General features: G+C 39.4%; 2 long non-coding RNA genes across 5 annotated transcripts; one reads left to right on the forward strand and one right to left on the reverse strand.

The window, feature by feature from the left end:
* Positions 1–11,338: 11,338 nt before the first annotated feature.
* On the reverse strand, positions 11,339–13,066 carry LOC126916170 (uncharacterized). Of its 4 annotated transcripts, none has more exons than XR_007710448.1 (4): positions 12,895–13,066; positions 11,814–12,119; positions 11,646–11,688; positions 11,339–11,563 (listed from the first exon to the last, which is right to left on the reverse strand). It is a non-coding gene; the product is annotated as an uncharacterized LOC126916170 (long non-coding RNA). The 4 variants fall into 4 exon arrangements; XR_007710447.1 differs by having other exon boundaries at positions 11,911–12,119; positions 12,895–13,058; XR_007710446.1 differs by having other exon boundaries at positions 11,965–12,119; positions 12,895–13,056.
* Positions 13,067–13,689: 623 nt separating this feature from the next.
* Positions 13,690–14,448, forward strand: LOC126916174 (uncharacterized). The gene is made up of 2 exons (XR_007710468.1): positions 13,690–13,950; positions 14,128–14,448. It is a non-coding gene; the product is annotated as an uncharacterized LOC126916174 (long non-coding RNA).
* Positions 14,449–14,702: the final 254 nt, after the last annotated feature.

The following is a 14,702-nucleotide window of genomic DNA, read 5'->3' on the forward strand; positions in this document are numbered from 1 at the left end:
TGTATTTGTCCAATTGTTTTTGCCATAGTGCAAACATTTCTTCATACGTGTAGTTGGAGGTTCTGGATATTGAGGATGGGAGGTTAGCTTTTCGTCCAAAGATTAGTTCGAAAGGTGAAAAACCGGTTGCATCGTATTGCTGTGTTATATCCTAAGCATATGAAGTTTAATACTTCGTCCCATTCTTTGTCTGAGTCGTTTAGACTTGTCCGTATCGTGTGTCGTTCCATTATCGCTTTTCTTTCCGTAGATGAATTTATCGGCTTTGGTTGTGCTGTGTTGACTTCCGCAATTGGTTGATTCACTGTTCTTCCTCTTATTATGTTTTTGTTGCGTTCGATTTCCCCTATAAATAATTTTGCCTCGAAAGCTGTATCTTGTGCTTCTTGGAGGTTCTTCGGTCTTGTAGCCGATATGCGTATCTCTATTTCGGGTTTCAAATTCAGAATGAAGACTTTGGCGGCTCGTTCAGTTTCAAGATCTATAGCAACTGCTCGACGTATTAGATCGCGAATTTCGTGTTGAAGTGCGTATATTAGTTCGTTGAGGTTGTGTCGGAACCTCTTCACATAACTGTACCGATTCGTTAAAGTTTTGTCGCGTATGTTGCAGTTTATTACGAGCTCCATTAGATATAATACTCACGGATACGAATTTCCTGAGGTTTTCGAACAGGTCTTCATAGTTCTCGATTTCAATGTGGCGGATACTGCGTTCTGCTTCTCCGATGATTTTTTATGTTAAGATTAGGCGTAATAATGCGCGTTTTTCTCGACATTCGGCTCGAGTTTCTCTTACCCGTTTATTAATGCCTTCTACTTCTATATCGTCTCGTCCATTGAGTGTAGGAATAAACTATAGGCAGGCTTTTGCATTGTACCTGGGATCATTATAATCTACTGCTTCTTCTTCATTGTCCACATTGTCCGTTTCGTTAGGTTTTGTTTCGGACCTTTTAGGTCGTTTTTTCTGAATAGTGCCGGTATTAGCGTCTTCAGTTATAATGGAGTTGAATTCAGATGTGATAACTGACTGAGTTCCTACCTCTAGTCTAGCGATTCTCTTACCTAAGATTTCAACTTCTCTAACGCGTTGTTGACTTTCATCGCGTGTTAGTTTATGCAAGCTATTTAAACCTAGTTCGTGTCTTTCGCTCTGTTTTTGCATAGCGTCTAGTATGGCTCAAATACTTGGATTCACACCTGTAGCCATAGAGCTAACAGAAGATGTATCTTCTGATCTTTTGCTCATAGTAGTTATTATACTGTCGTCGGAGTCTGTACTATTGAAGCTGTTGCGACGAGTACGATACTGTTTAAAATAATCCAGTCTTCCTGGGCATTTTTCTCTTCCTGAATGTTGCTCTGACCAGTTTCAGTTTTGGTGATGACCATAGTCCGCTTTCCGTGGAAGTCGATTTCACGCAAAGTGAGCTGATCTATGCAGAGGTCCGCTGATCCTTCAATCTTCAATGATGCACGTATGCTGAAATTGTGATTTCGTTTTCACTGAAGCGAATGGATCCTGGCAGGACCGCCAAAATGTCACGTAATAAATGACGAAGTGTTAAAAAAAAGGCGACTATAAAGCAATAGCTCCATTCGTATACTTTATTAATATTACAACTCAATTGTAAAATACAGACTGAACTAGGGCTGGCTGCAGTCTCGGCTTATATATGTTTTAATGTGGTGATGTTAAGGGGCTCGGTGTTGGTTATGACGTGGAAAAGTGTATGAAGGTCGGGGGTAAATGCTTTATCTATGATGTAGACTAAGGTGTAGGCTATGATGATAAGGCGGTGATGTGTCCAAAGCAGTGCAAAGCCCAGGGGTCGGTGTCTTATCGATGATGTGCGTTGCGATGTGATTGATGTCACAACTATGTAACCCCAAACTCTTTTGCCCTGACGTCACCTTAGGCGACCACTTCTAAACATTCTCCAGACAGCCGATACTTGAACATTACACATGGCGACCTTGGCGACAATGTATATTGCCGGAGTACCTGAGGGTTCATCTATGTCCTAACGGTCCTTCCACCGAATGTTCTAGAAGCGTAGCAACAGTCACGTACGCCTACAGGGTAGTGGGGATGATGAAGGATGAAAAACAAAAGAAGAAACAGATGTCATCGAAAGTAAGAAGATATTGTAAGAGCCTCAGTCTCGAACGGCCATGGCTAGAGTTCAGAAGTGTATAAACGAGGAAAAAATAAAGTTTTTTTTCTTTCCTTTAAATTTCTTCCTTATTTTACGTGACAACTACATCGTCTTGAACTGTTCACGTATCTCTTAGATTTCTTCTTCCCCTTCTTCTTCGTCCCCTTGCGCTAGGAAACACAAAAATATCAGGAAGGAAATAAATGTCAACCAAAGAACGAGCAAGAGACAAATTCAGAATTTAAAGTACATACTTCTACAACTGGATCAGATGCCAAAGACGTCGAAGCGTCAACATTCATAATTCAAGAAAACCGGAACGCGTATAAAAACGAATGTATGCGAAACTTTTTATCCACTATACACCACCCACGAAATAATTAACTAATTCACACAAATATTCAGAGGAGGAAGACTTTATGGAAGAACGCGAAGTAACACGTGCCGCACGATCAAGAGCCGGCAAAACAATAGACGGCCATTGGCGTGCATCGCTCAGCACGTGCGACCCCATCCCATGATTCCACAATCAGGTGACGGATTCTCATACAGTATCAGTAGGAAACTAAGAGATCAAGGACACATTTACCAGCGGCATCAGCAGGAAAGGTTCCAGAAGCATCGCAGACGCAACCTCTGCAAAAGATAAACCATTACCATACCTACATTTTATCACACACACTGAATGTTCCCATCAGCATCGGAAAAAATAGAAGAAATCAGGATACGTCGTAAACAGGATAACCAAGAAGACGAAAACTTCAGCAGAAGATAAGCGGCATCCGCGTTTTCTCAAATAATACCAAAAGGAATATGAGAATTTAAGACACGGCGTAAACAAGATAACTTAGAAAACGAAAATTTAGCTAAAACTAGTAATTATGATATTCAGATTTTATCACATAGTAGCGTTGTGATCCCCATGGGACGATCTGTCACGTGACAATTATTTTTAAGAGATAAATCAGAATAGTGACTAAGGATAGTTAGTTACCTTTCGCGAATCAAAGCGTTCACATGGCAGTCGAATATCAGTTAGTTTGAAAATCCAAATGTCCACTATCAATTAAAAATCAGAGTACCATCGCACAGCCAGTTGTCTATAAACCAAAACAAAGTTAGTAAAATCCTTCTTTAATAATTACTAACTGTTAATTACTATCTAATCACTTAAAGTGTTACACCGTCACTCTGCCGGTTTGTCTTATAAATAATTGTCTCGATCGAAATTAAGTTAACAAAATTTATAAGTATTAACAAGCGAGTTACTAAACATTCAATAGAAGTGTTTGCAGGTCGTTTGGCCAGTTTGTCTACCAAATAGTTGTTTTAATCGAAATTTACGTGTTAAATTAAGTGTTAATTATAATTGTCTCGATCAAAATCAGTTTACTAAAAGTGTTAAGTATTAACAAGAATTACAAATTTTCCAATAAAGAGCGATTATACCTTCACTCTGTCAGTCTGTCTCAATCGAAATTTGTAAGTACTAATTACAGTTACCAATTTTTCAATAAAAGTGTTTTACACCGTCACTCTGTCAGTTGTCTAGAATAATTGTTTCGAACGAAATTTATAGGTGCTAACTACGAATATTGTCCAAACGAAATAAGTGCCAAAGTTCGATTAACCGCCGAATTATATGATAGAACACGATTGACCTCGCATGCACTTAAGCCGAGAATTTTAAAAGTTTGTATTCTCTTCTCTGATAACTTCGCAATTGTACGATATTTGAAATCGGAATAAAAGTATCCGTCGGCAGTTACAATTAACGAATAAGAATATGAAACATACGGCTAACGCGGATTTTGCCCAAGACATTTTGTATACGCAACGATTGTTTGCTGTATTAACTAGTGATCTGACAGAGCCGAACGTTGCGCTGATTACGGCGTTTTCAATCATAGAAAACATCTGTGGTTTTCGTTTTTCTCTTCCCACTGTTAGCACATATCGCTCATCTTTGGGCGAGACCTACGAAGCCACACTGGCTATCCACAGAAAACACCGTCGACCAATTGACATATTCGTTCTTGCTTAGGATTTCACAAGATTGTTAAGGATAAAACAATTGTTTCTAAACGTTGAACTATTAAAATAAACAATTATTTGCTGTGTTAATCTGTGACAACGGTGCTTTCAATCCATTGAAGGCACTCTCGGATTTTCGCACTCCTCCCCCCACTGCTAGCACATATCGCTCATCTTTGGGCAAGGCTTACGAAACCGCACAGGTCCCACACAGAGAAAAACATCAATTTCATTCTGATTAAATTAAAAATCAAAAGCAAGAAAGAATCATAGAGACAATAGTCACCTTAGTAGAAAGCAATCTGAAAATTAGTTTAAACGATTGGTCGCTGCCGAAATTGAAAGGGAAGAGAAAAGGCGAAGAGAAGAGTTAAACGAGCCATTTCGTACCGAAAATACATTTGCTAAATACATGCTGCAAAAGCGCTAAATAAATTCAGAGACACGACATGTTACGTCGCGTGAAATGGTTCACACGACGTCCTTCATTGTCTGACCGTCAAGGCCCAAGCACCATTAGAGAGACCCTCAATAAACCTAAGGGCCCACCATAAACCGAGTCTTATTAGCTTGCAAGAACTTTTAATCCTGCAAGTATTTTCGGTTTATAGATGGTGCATAAAACAGTCATTAGGTCTATTGTACGTTCTTACAAATTACGGAGAAAGCGGATAGTTATCTAATGGGAAAAACCGAATAGTTGCCTAACGGAAAAGCTGTTTTTTCTCGTAAAACAATGTCGCCATGAGCCACGTTGATAGGAGGCTTCTTCATATCTTCATATCTAATGTTGGTCATAACCAATCGGCATCGCGGATCGTCACCCTTACTTTCCTAACTAAAAGTGTGAGCAACGAATCCGCGTTCTTAGTTCAAAGGGCACACCCTTACCGAGCTTTCATCCGTAATCACATAAGAATGAAATTCAGTGCTTCTGCGACAACAGGAGGGTCAACTCAACTTCTATATTCCTCTAGACTTGCTCTGATCACTACAGAGCAGTCACATCATCTATACTGCTTCTACTGCTTCTACGCCATCAAGAGGTGAGAACTATGCTTGTTATCGAACCTATAGAACAATCGACTTATTCTCTAAACTACATCCCTCTAATCTTGTCAACTTGTTCTTGGAACGATAGAACAGTTTATCATTGGGAGTCTATATCAACTGAACATTCAAGCAGTTCTATCTCAGTTCGAACACTCTCAACTTCAAAACATCTTTGAAGACCACCTATCTACCGGGACTCAATCTCGGTCGATTCTCTCATCTACGAGTAATCCTTTTCTTCGTCACCTGTATCTTAAGCAACGGCGTAAACTCATCCGTGTAAAGTTGTGGGAAATATATATTTTATAACCCTGTTAATCGCAGTTATACCAATTCAACGGATTATCTCAACGGATATCAGAGGATCGATCTGTTCGCTGCGTCGATTATTATAATCGTAACGGGAATTTACGACTCCCGTTGACGTGTTTCCCCGATTGCATCTCCCCGCAATTGATCGAATTTACAAGACCAGTAGAGATAGATTTTGTCGTTAACGAAATTAAACTAGACCAACCATTTCACACCAAAATGCTTGTAAGATCAATCCAAATAGAGATTCGGGTATTAATTGTATTTATACACGCGCATGTTGTATGTTATGATATTTATAATCAACACTGTAACTATTATTATCGAGTAAGACCTGAATAAATAATAACATATAACAGTCGAACCGAATATGTCCGTACCTCCACACCAATTATTTATTCCGAACAACTTCAATCCTCTCCCTGCACATAGCAGGTTAGCCGAAAAGTGGAATTTATTTGCCAGTCGCTTTGAACGCTAGTTAACGCTACCCACGAACACATAATTTATTGAAATGAAGTCTAGAGAATACAATTATTCGGAATTTTTCAACTTGAACTCACTGAATGGACGAAATCTGGGATTCCATTAAGGTTGTTATAGAAAGTGCGACCCTTTGAATTAACTAGAGATCGCGTTTTGCTCCCAGATGGGTGAACTAACCTCGTTGGTTACTATCAGTCTTCAACTAGAGACCGCGCTTAGCTTCCAGAGGGGTGTGCCAACCTCGTTGACTACTACCAGTCTTCAACTCGAGATCATGTTTCGCTTCCAGAGAGGTGAGCCAACCTCGTTGGCTTCTACTAGTCGCCAATTGCAACAGCACTCATAATACATCAGCACTCTTAAAATATATATGTCGGAGATGAAAGAACACCGGAACCTTCCCTTTGGAACTTTGGGAAGACCCCTTAGTACTGTAAAACTAATAATAGGAAATTGTCATTCGATCTGACTATATTATTTAAGATATGTGATAGTGAGCTCGGGCTCGAGGCGACAACCAGTCACCGAATGTAGCCGCGGTCAAGGGATGAACGTTTTGTCTAACAAAGACAGGAAGTAACTCTATAGCTCTCCTTAAAAGAAATAGTTGGGACGGGGCACGACAGTAAACATTTCAACGGTTTCTGCCCCGCGGTTCGCCACACGCAGACTTTGTCCTTCGGGTAAGATGATTGCCAGATGTCAACGCATCTTGACAGTATATGTTTAGCTGGCCGAGGACCCGTTACGAATATTAAGTTGCAGATACACAAAGTCCTCCAAATAGACAAATAGTCCGTGTCCCAACTACGGGAAGATAAGAGAAATCTATCCTTCCACGAACGACGCTTCCCACTAGTAACTTTCCCCAAGGACGACAAACATCCTTCTCTAACCACCAACGTGGGAATTGAACAAATAACAGTAACGTTAATTTCCCACACCCTTCGAACGAAGATTTTTCTCTGCGAATCCGAAGATCTCGTGCCCTTAGACACACCCATCATAGTTTTCCTCGAGAGCGTCACCGTGATGGAGAGCCATTCTTCAAGAAATTCTCAGATACGTAGTGCTTGCTCTGTGCGGTAACACCGAGTATAACTTAGACACTAACGAAGGATAAAAGTTCGGCATCCTGTTGACCGCGGATAATGTTATCGGCTCCCGAGACCATTGTCATTGGTGCCGCGAATACTATCATTCTTTTCGATTAAATTTAACGGCAAATATAATCAAGAACATTCACGAAAACATAACACTGGGCTTGTTTCGACACTGAAAGTGCTGTGCACAATATTCGGCGTGTAAAATGGCGTGAAAAGAGCGTTTGAACATCGAAATACCTCAAACGAGACAGAAATAAAGCATTATTGTAGTCAAAATCAACGATTGATTACGATTTGCGAGTTTCTGGGCTTGATTCGAAGCTGGAAAACGCGTGCACTACGTTCAATATGTAAATTGGAGTGAAAGGAGTGTTTAAACGTCGAAATATATCAAAAGGGAGAGAAATAACACATAAAATTCTTTAAAATAGACGAATGATTGAGTATTGCGAGCTTCTCTGCTAGTTTCGACGCTGGAAATCCGGTGCACTACGTACTGCATGTAAAATGGAGAGAAAAGAGCGTTTAAACGACTAAATATCTCAAACGGAAGAGAAATTACGCATAATTTTCGACAAACACGACGAATGATTGCGGTTTGTCGTTTGTCTGGGTTTGTCTCTACGATGGAAATCATATGCACTACGTTCTGCGAGCATAATTCAATGAGAAGAGCGTGTAAACGTCGAAATATCTCAAACGGGATAGAAATAAAGCTTAATTTTCGACAAAATCGACGAATGTTTACGGTTTGCGTTTGCCTGGGCTTGTTTCGTCGTTGGAAATCGCATGCACTACGTTCTGCGCGCATAATGCAATGAGAAGAGCGTATAAACGTCGAAATATCTCAAACGGGAGAGAAATAAAGTTTAATTTTCGACAAAATCGGCGAATGAGTGCGGTTTGCGTTTGTCTGGGCTTGCTTCGACGATGGAAAACGACTGCACTACGTTCCGCACGCATAATGCAATGAAAAGAGCGTTTAATAGTATAAATATCTCAAACGGGTGAGCAATTACGCGTAATTTTCGTCGAAATCGACGAATGATTGCTGTTTGAGAGTTTCAGGGCTTGTTTCGACGCTGCAGAAGAGGCACACACTAAGTTCTGCACGTAAAATGGAGTGAAACGAGCGTTTAAAAGTCGAAATATCTCAAACGGGAGAGATATAGCCCTTAATTTTCGACAAAATCGACGAATGATTGCGATTTGCGTTTGGCTGGATTTGTTTCGTCGTTGGAAAATGCGTGCTCTAAGTTCTGCTCGCATAATGCTGTGAAAGTAGCGTGTAAACGTGGAATTATCTCAAACGGGAGAGAAAGATCGCTTAATTTTTTTCAAAATCGACGAATGATTGCGATTTGCGTGTGTCTGGGCTTTTTCCTACGCTGGAAAACGTGTGCACTACGTATCTCATGTAAAATAGTGTGAAAAGAGTGTTAAACGTGGAATTATCTCAAACGGGAGAGAAATTACGATTAATCTTCGTTAAAATCGACGAATGATTGAGATTTGCGTGTTTCTGGGCTTGTTTCGACGCTCGAGAACGCGTGCACTACGTTTTGCACGCATAATGCAGTGAAAGAAGCGTTTAAACGTCGAAATATCATAAACAGGAAAGAAATAACGCTTAATTATTTTCAAAATCTACGCATGACTGCGATTTGCGAGTTTCTGGGCTTGTTCCGACGCTGGAAAACGCATGCACTACATTTTTCATATAAAATGGTGTGAGAAGAGCGTTTAAACGTCGAATTATCTCAAACGGGAGAGAAATTACGCATAATTTTCGACAAAAAGGACGAATGATTGCTGTTTGCGTGTTTCTGGGTTTGTTTCGACGCTGGAAAACGAATGCAATACGATTTGCATGTAAAATGGTGTGAGAAGAGCGTTTAAACGTTGAATTATCTCAAGCGGGAGAGAAATATCGCTTAATTTTTTTCAAAATCGACGAATGATTGCGATTTGCGTGTTTCTGGGCTCGTTTCGACCGTGGAAAACGCGTGCACTACTTTCTGCATGTAAAATGGAGTGAAAAGAGCGTTTAAAACGTCGAAATATCTTAAATGGGACATAAATTACGATTAATCTTCGTCAAAATCGAGGAATGATTGCGATTTTCGAGTTTCTGGGCTCGTTTCGACAGTGGAAAACGCGTGCACTACGTTTTGCATGTAAAATTTATTGAAAAGAGCGTTTAAATGAGGGAATTATCACAAACGGGAGAGAAATTACGATTAATCTTCATCAAAATCGACGAATGATTGCGATTTGCGTGTTTCTGGGCTTGTTTCGACGCTGGAAAACGCGTGCACTATGTTTTGCATGTAAAATTTAGTGAAACGAGCATTTAAACGAGGGAAGTATCTCAAACGGGAGAGAAATATCGCTTAATTTTTTTCAAAATCGACGAATGATTGATGTTTGCGAGTTTCCGGGCTTGTTCCGACGCTGGAATACGAATGCACTACGTTTTGCATGTAAAATGAAGTGAGAAGAGCGTTTCAAAGTCGAAATATCTCAAACTGGATAGAAATTACGATTAATCTTCGTCAAAATCGGCGAATGATTGCAATTGGCGAGTTTCTGGGCTTTAGTCGACGCTGGAAAAAGCGTGCACTACGTTTTGCACGCATAATGCAGTGAAAATAGCGCTTACGCGTCGAAATGTCTCAAACGGGGGAGAAATAACGCATACATTTCGACAAAATCGACAAATTATTGCGATTGGCGTGAGTCTGGGCTTGTTTCGAAGCTTCAGTACAAGCATGCACTACTTTCAGCATGTAAAATGGATAGAAAATAGTGTTTCAACCTCGAAATATCTCTAACGGGAGAGTAATAGCGCTCAATTTTCGTGAAAATGGACGAATGATTGCGAGTTGCGTGTTTCTGGGCATGTTTCGACGCTGGAAAACGTGTGCACTACGTTTTGCATGTAAAATGGAGTGAAAAGAGCGTTTAAACGTCGAAATATCTCAAACGGGACAGAAATTACGATTAATCTTCGTCAAAATCGACGAATGATTGCGATTTGCGAGTTTCTGGGTTTGTTTCGACGCTGGAAAACGAGTGCTCTACGTTCTGCAAGTAAAATGTTGCGAAAAGAGCGTTTAAACGATGAATTATCTCAAGCGGGAGAGATATATAGCTTAATTTTTTTCAAAATCGACGAATGATTGCGATTTTCGCGTTTCTGGGCATGTTTCGATGCTGGAAAACGCGTGCACTACGTTCTGCATGTAAAATGGAGTGAAAAGAGCGTTTAAACGTCGAAATGTCTTAAACGGGACAGAAATTACGATTAACCTTCGTCAAAATCGAGGAATGATTGCGATTTTCGAGTTTCTGGGCTCGTTTCGACTATGGTAAAAGCGTGCACTACGTTCTGCACGCATAATACAGTGAAAATAGCATTTAAACGTCGAAATATCTGAAAGGGGACAGAAATTACTATTAATCTTCGTCAAAATCGACAAAAGATTGCGATTTTCGAGTTTCTGTGCTCGTTTCGACTCTGGAAAACGCGTGCACTACGTTCTGCACGCATAATACAGTGAAAATAGCATTTAAACGTCGAAATATCTCAAACGGGACAGAAATTACGATTAATCTTCGTCAAAATCGACGAATGATTGCGATTTGCGAGTTTCTGGGCTCGTTTCGACTCTGGAAAAGCCGTGCACTACGTTTTGCATGTAAAATTTAGTGAAAAAAGAGCGTTTAAAACGAGGGAATTATCTCAAACGGGAGAGAAATTACGATTAATCTTCGTCAAAATCGACGAATGATTGCGATTTGCGTGTTTCTGGGCTTGTTTCGACGATGGAAAACGCGTGCATTACGTTTTGCATACAAAATGGAGCGAAAAGAGCGTTTAAACGATGAATTATCTCAAACGGGAGAGAAATATCGCTTAATTTTTTTCAAAATCGACGAATGATTGCGATTTGCGTGTTTTTGGGCTTGTTTCAACGCTGGAAAACGCGTGCACTACGTTTTGCATGTAAAATTTAGTGAAAAGAGCGTTTAAGCGAGGGAATTATCTCAAATGGGAGAGGTATTGTCACGTCCCACGCTCCGCACGTGCCGCAACGAAAACATAGATAACCGCAATACACAAACAACGCAAGTGTCAACTCGTATACCTAGAAACAAACACACAGTGCAATGAAAATGGAAATTCTTTGATAAAATTTATTAAACATATTTAATTATTCATATATATAGATATAATTAATATACGAGAGTAAGATTGAAAATAAAATAGAAATAGATAGGCTTCCAACACTCCATCAGGAATTTCCTCCGGAAAACGGACCTTGGCGCAGGCATTTGTATGTACCACTTCGACCACAGGAGGTACGAACGGCCTGCGCTTCCCTCTATTCCTTTTCTTTTTCTTACACTAAAACAAAATACACAAATTCAAGATAAAGGACAACAATATGAAATATGATGAAATCAACACAAATCAAATTAATACATACCTCTACAGCTCCAGACATGTCAGTATCCATGATTCAATATAACCTGCATTCATAAAAGAAATATGAGAATACAACAAACAAAATTAACACTACAGATCATACAAACATCAAGCAATATCAAAATCACTTATTGCTACGAACAAACATTTTATAAAAAGGAAAACTAACCTAAAACTCGGCAAGCAAATCAATAAATAGAAACTACCACCACGCACCACCTCTTATAGAATGACGTATTAAAACTTGTCCTTGAACTCACAATAACCTTGGGGAACATAAGAAATAGAGCATACAACACGTGCAAAGACTCGGCAAGCACCTCGTACGATTCACCGACATCAGCAGGGCGATCACCGGACACACAAAATGCAACCTCAGCAAGGCCAAGCAGCCACGCGACCGGCACATTCCACTGGTATCAGTAACGAAGGCCATGGAAATAACGCAGACGCAGCATCAGCAAAATACGACCACCTGCAACATGTACATTCTTTCAAGCACCTTGTATGTCATTAACACCAAACAAAACGTGAGATGATTAAGAAGACGAAATTTCAGCAAAGGGTGAGATAATCAAGAAAACAAGAACCCCAGCGGAAATAGGTAGTTACGAAATTCATAAATTGTCACGTAGTAATGGTACAATTACAAAAGAAATAATCGGTCACGTGACAATTAGGAAGAATATAAATAGAGATTCAGTACTCAATAGGTAGTAGTTGTTGGAGTGCAGTTTTAATTGAGGTCAGAGCTGGTTTTACCGAATTCCGAATTTAATTGAAAGTAGTTAAAGTTCAGTTTTAATTGAGAGCAGTCAGACGTCAGTCTTAATTGGAAACAGTGAGTTTAACTTAAAGAGTATTGTAAGAGTATTGCACTTAAAGTTTGGTATTAACTTGAGATTCGGTGATTCATATATTCTTTTGTTCATTCGCAAGTCGATCCGTCTGCGTCAAAGAAACAATCTAGTACATATTGTAATTCCGTTTAATAAAATTGTTAATTAAGTTCGAAAATTCGAAACATCGAGTAACTAATCGCGAAACGAAATTTGATTGTTAAAACCGATTCATCGCCAAACCATACTCACACCTGATCGACTCCACAGATCAAACAAGGTAGGAGATTCGAAATTGTACACCCTCTTCCTTTCTTCTTTTTAACTTTTAATTCAACAAAGTTGTCTTTAAACGAAAGTATCCGTCGGCAGCTATAGTTGACAGATAGAAGTACCAAGTAAATAACTCACATAAAATTTCATTCGAACATTTTGAATTCACGACAATTATTCTCTGTATCGACCAGTGATCACGGTGTTTTCAATCATTGGAAACATCTATGGTTTTCGTTTTCCTCTTCCCATCGTTAGCAGATTGCTCATCCTTGGGCGAGGCCTACGAAGCCACACGGATTGTTTACAGAGAATATAATAACAAAATTGAGATAAACGTTCTTGCTCAACATTTAATAAATTGTTTGGAATAAACTCAATCAGCTATAGATCTATTTTGTTTACAATTGTTCGCTGTATCAACCAGTGATTACGGTGTTTTCGTCACAGAAAACATCTAAGGTTTTCGTTTTCCACTTCCCACCGTTAGCAGACTGCTCATCCTTGGGTGAGGCCTACGAAGCCACACTGATTGACTACAGTGAACTCAGTTACCAAATAAAATAATCATTTACTCATTTACGACTTTACTTGTTGTCAAGAACGAATTATAATTCCATGACGAAATCGAGAAAGAATAGAAAAGATAAAAGTCACCTCAGCAAAAAGCGAGCCGAACGTTGGTACAAACGATTAATTGCTGCAGAAATAAGAAAGGAAGAGAGGAGGCATCGAGAAGAATTAGAGAATAGCGTTTATTATTAATCTTATTGGTACGAATGAATATTATCCTACCAAACATTTGTAAAATTTATCCAGTTAGAAGCTAGAATATTTATTTATTGTACATCGCTGTATAATATATCTACATTTGCATCCGACGATACTTATTACTGATATTGTAATACCTTCAATCAACTAACAATGAATAAATTAAAATATAGTTAAACCAACATAATTCTGTCAGACGAAATAAATACGTTGCCAATTGTCTATCCCTAATAACTTTATTCCTCTCCCGTGCCAGTATTCCTGCGCATAGCAGGTTAGCCGAAAGGTGGAATTCGTTGGCCAGTAGCATCAAACGTAAGTCAACGCTACCCATTAAACACGAGTTAGTAGATAATAGACTCTCACCTAGTTCGAAACCCACGACAGACAGGGTACAAGGTTTGTTTTCCTACAGGCAAGAAAGTGCTTACAGAGGCACTTCCAGTCTGGGAAATCAACAGACACAACAGACACAACAGACAAGGGTATAAGGTTTGTTTTCCTACAGGCAAGAAAGTGCTTACAGAGGCACTTCCAGTCTGGGAATTCAAAAGACACGACAGACGAAGGTACAACGTTTGTTTTCCTACAGGCAAGAAGGTGCTTACAGAGGCACTTCCAGACTGGGAATCCAAAAGACACGATAGACAAACAATACCCATCATACACTAACACTCCCAACTTAAAGAAAATAATAATAATAAAAGGAAATTCTTCGAAATAGTCCTTAGACTATTTCTGGTGGCAGCAATTACCATATTAATCGGACATCTCGATTAATATTTCATAAACAATCATACCATTTCAATTTTCCCCTTCCTATTAAACTCAAGATAACACAACAAAAATTTTTTCTGGATTTAGTCTAGACTAACACGGAAGGCATAGCACAATCAAATCGAACATAACAGAACGTAACAGTATATCGCTTAATTTTTTTCAAAATCGACGAATGATTGCGATTTGCGTGTTTCTGGACTTGTTTCGACGCTGGAAAACACGTGCACTAAGTTCTGCGCGCATAATACAGTGAAAATAGCGTTTAAACGTCGAAATATCTCAAACGGGAGAGAAATTACGATTAATCTTCGTCAAAATCGACAAAAGATTGCGATTTGCGAGTTTCTGTTCTCTTTTCGAGTCTGGAAAACGAGTGCACAACGTTTTGCATGTAA

This window comes from Bombus affinis, chromosome 5 (genome assembly GCF_024516045.1).
Source record: "Bombus affinis isolate iyBomAffi1 chromosome 5, iyBomAffi1.2, whole genome shotgun sequence".
In the NCBI taxonomy this organism is placed as follows: Eukaryota; Metazoa; Arthropoda; class Insecta; order Hymenoptera; family Apidae; genus Bombus; species Bombus affinis.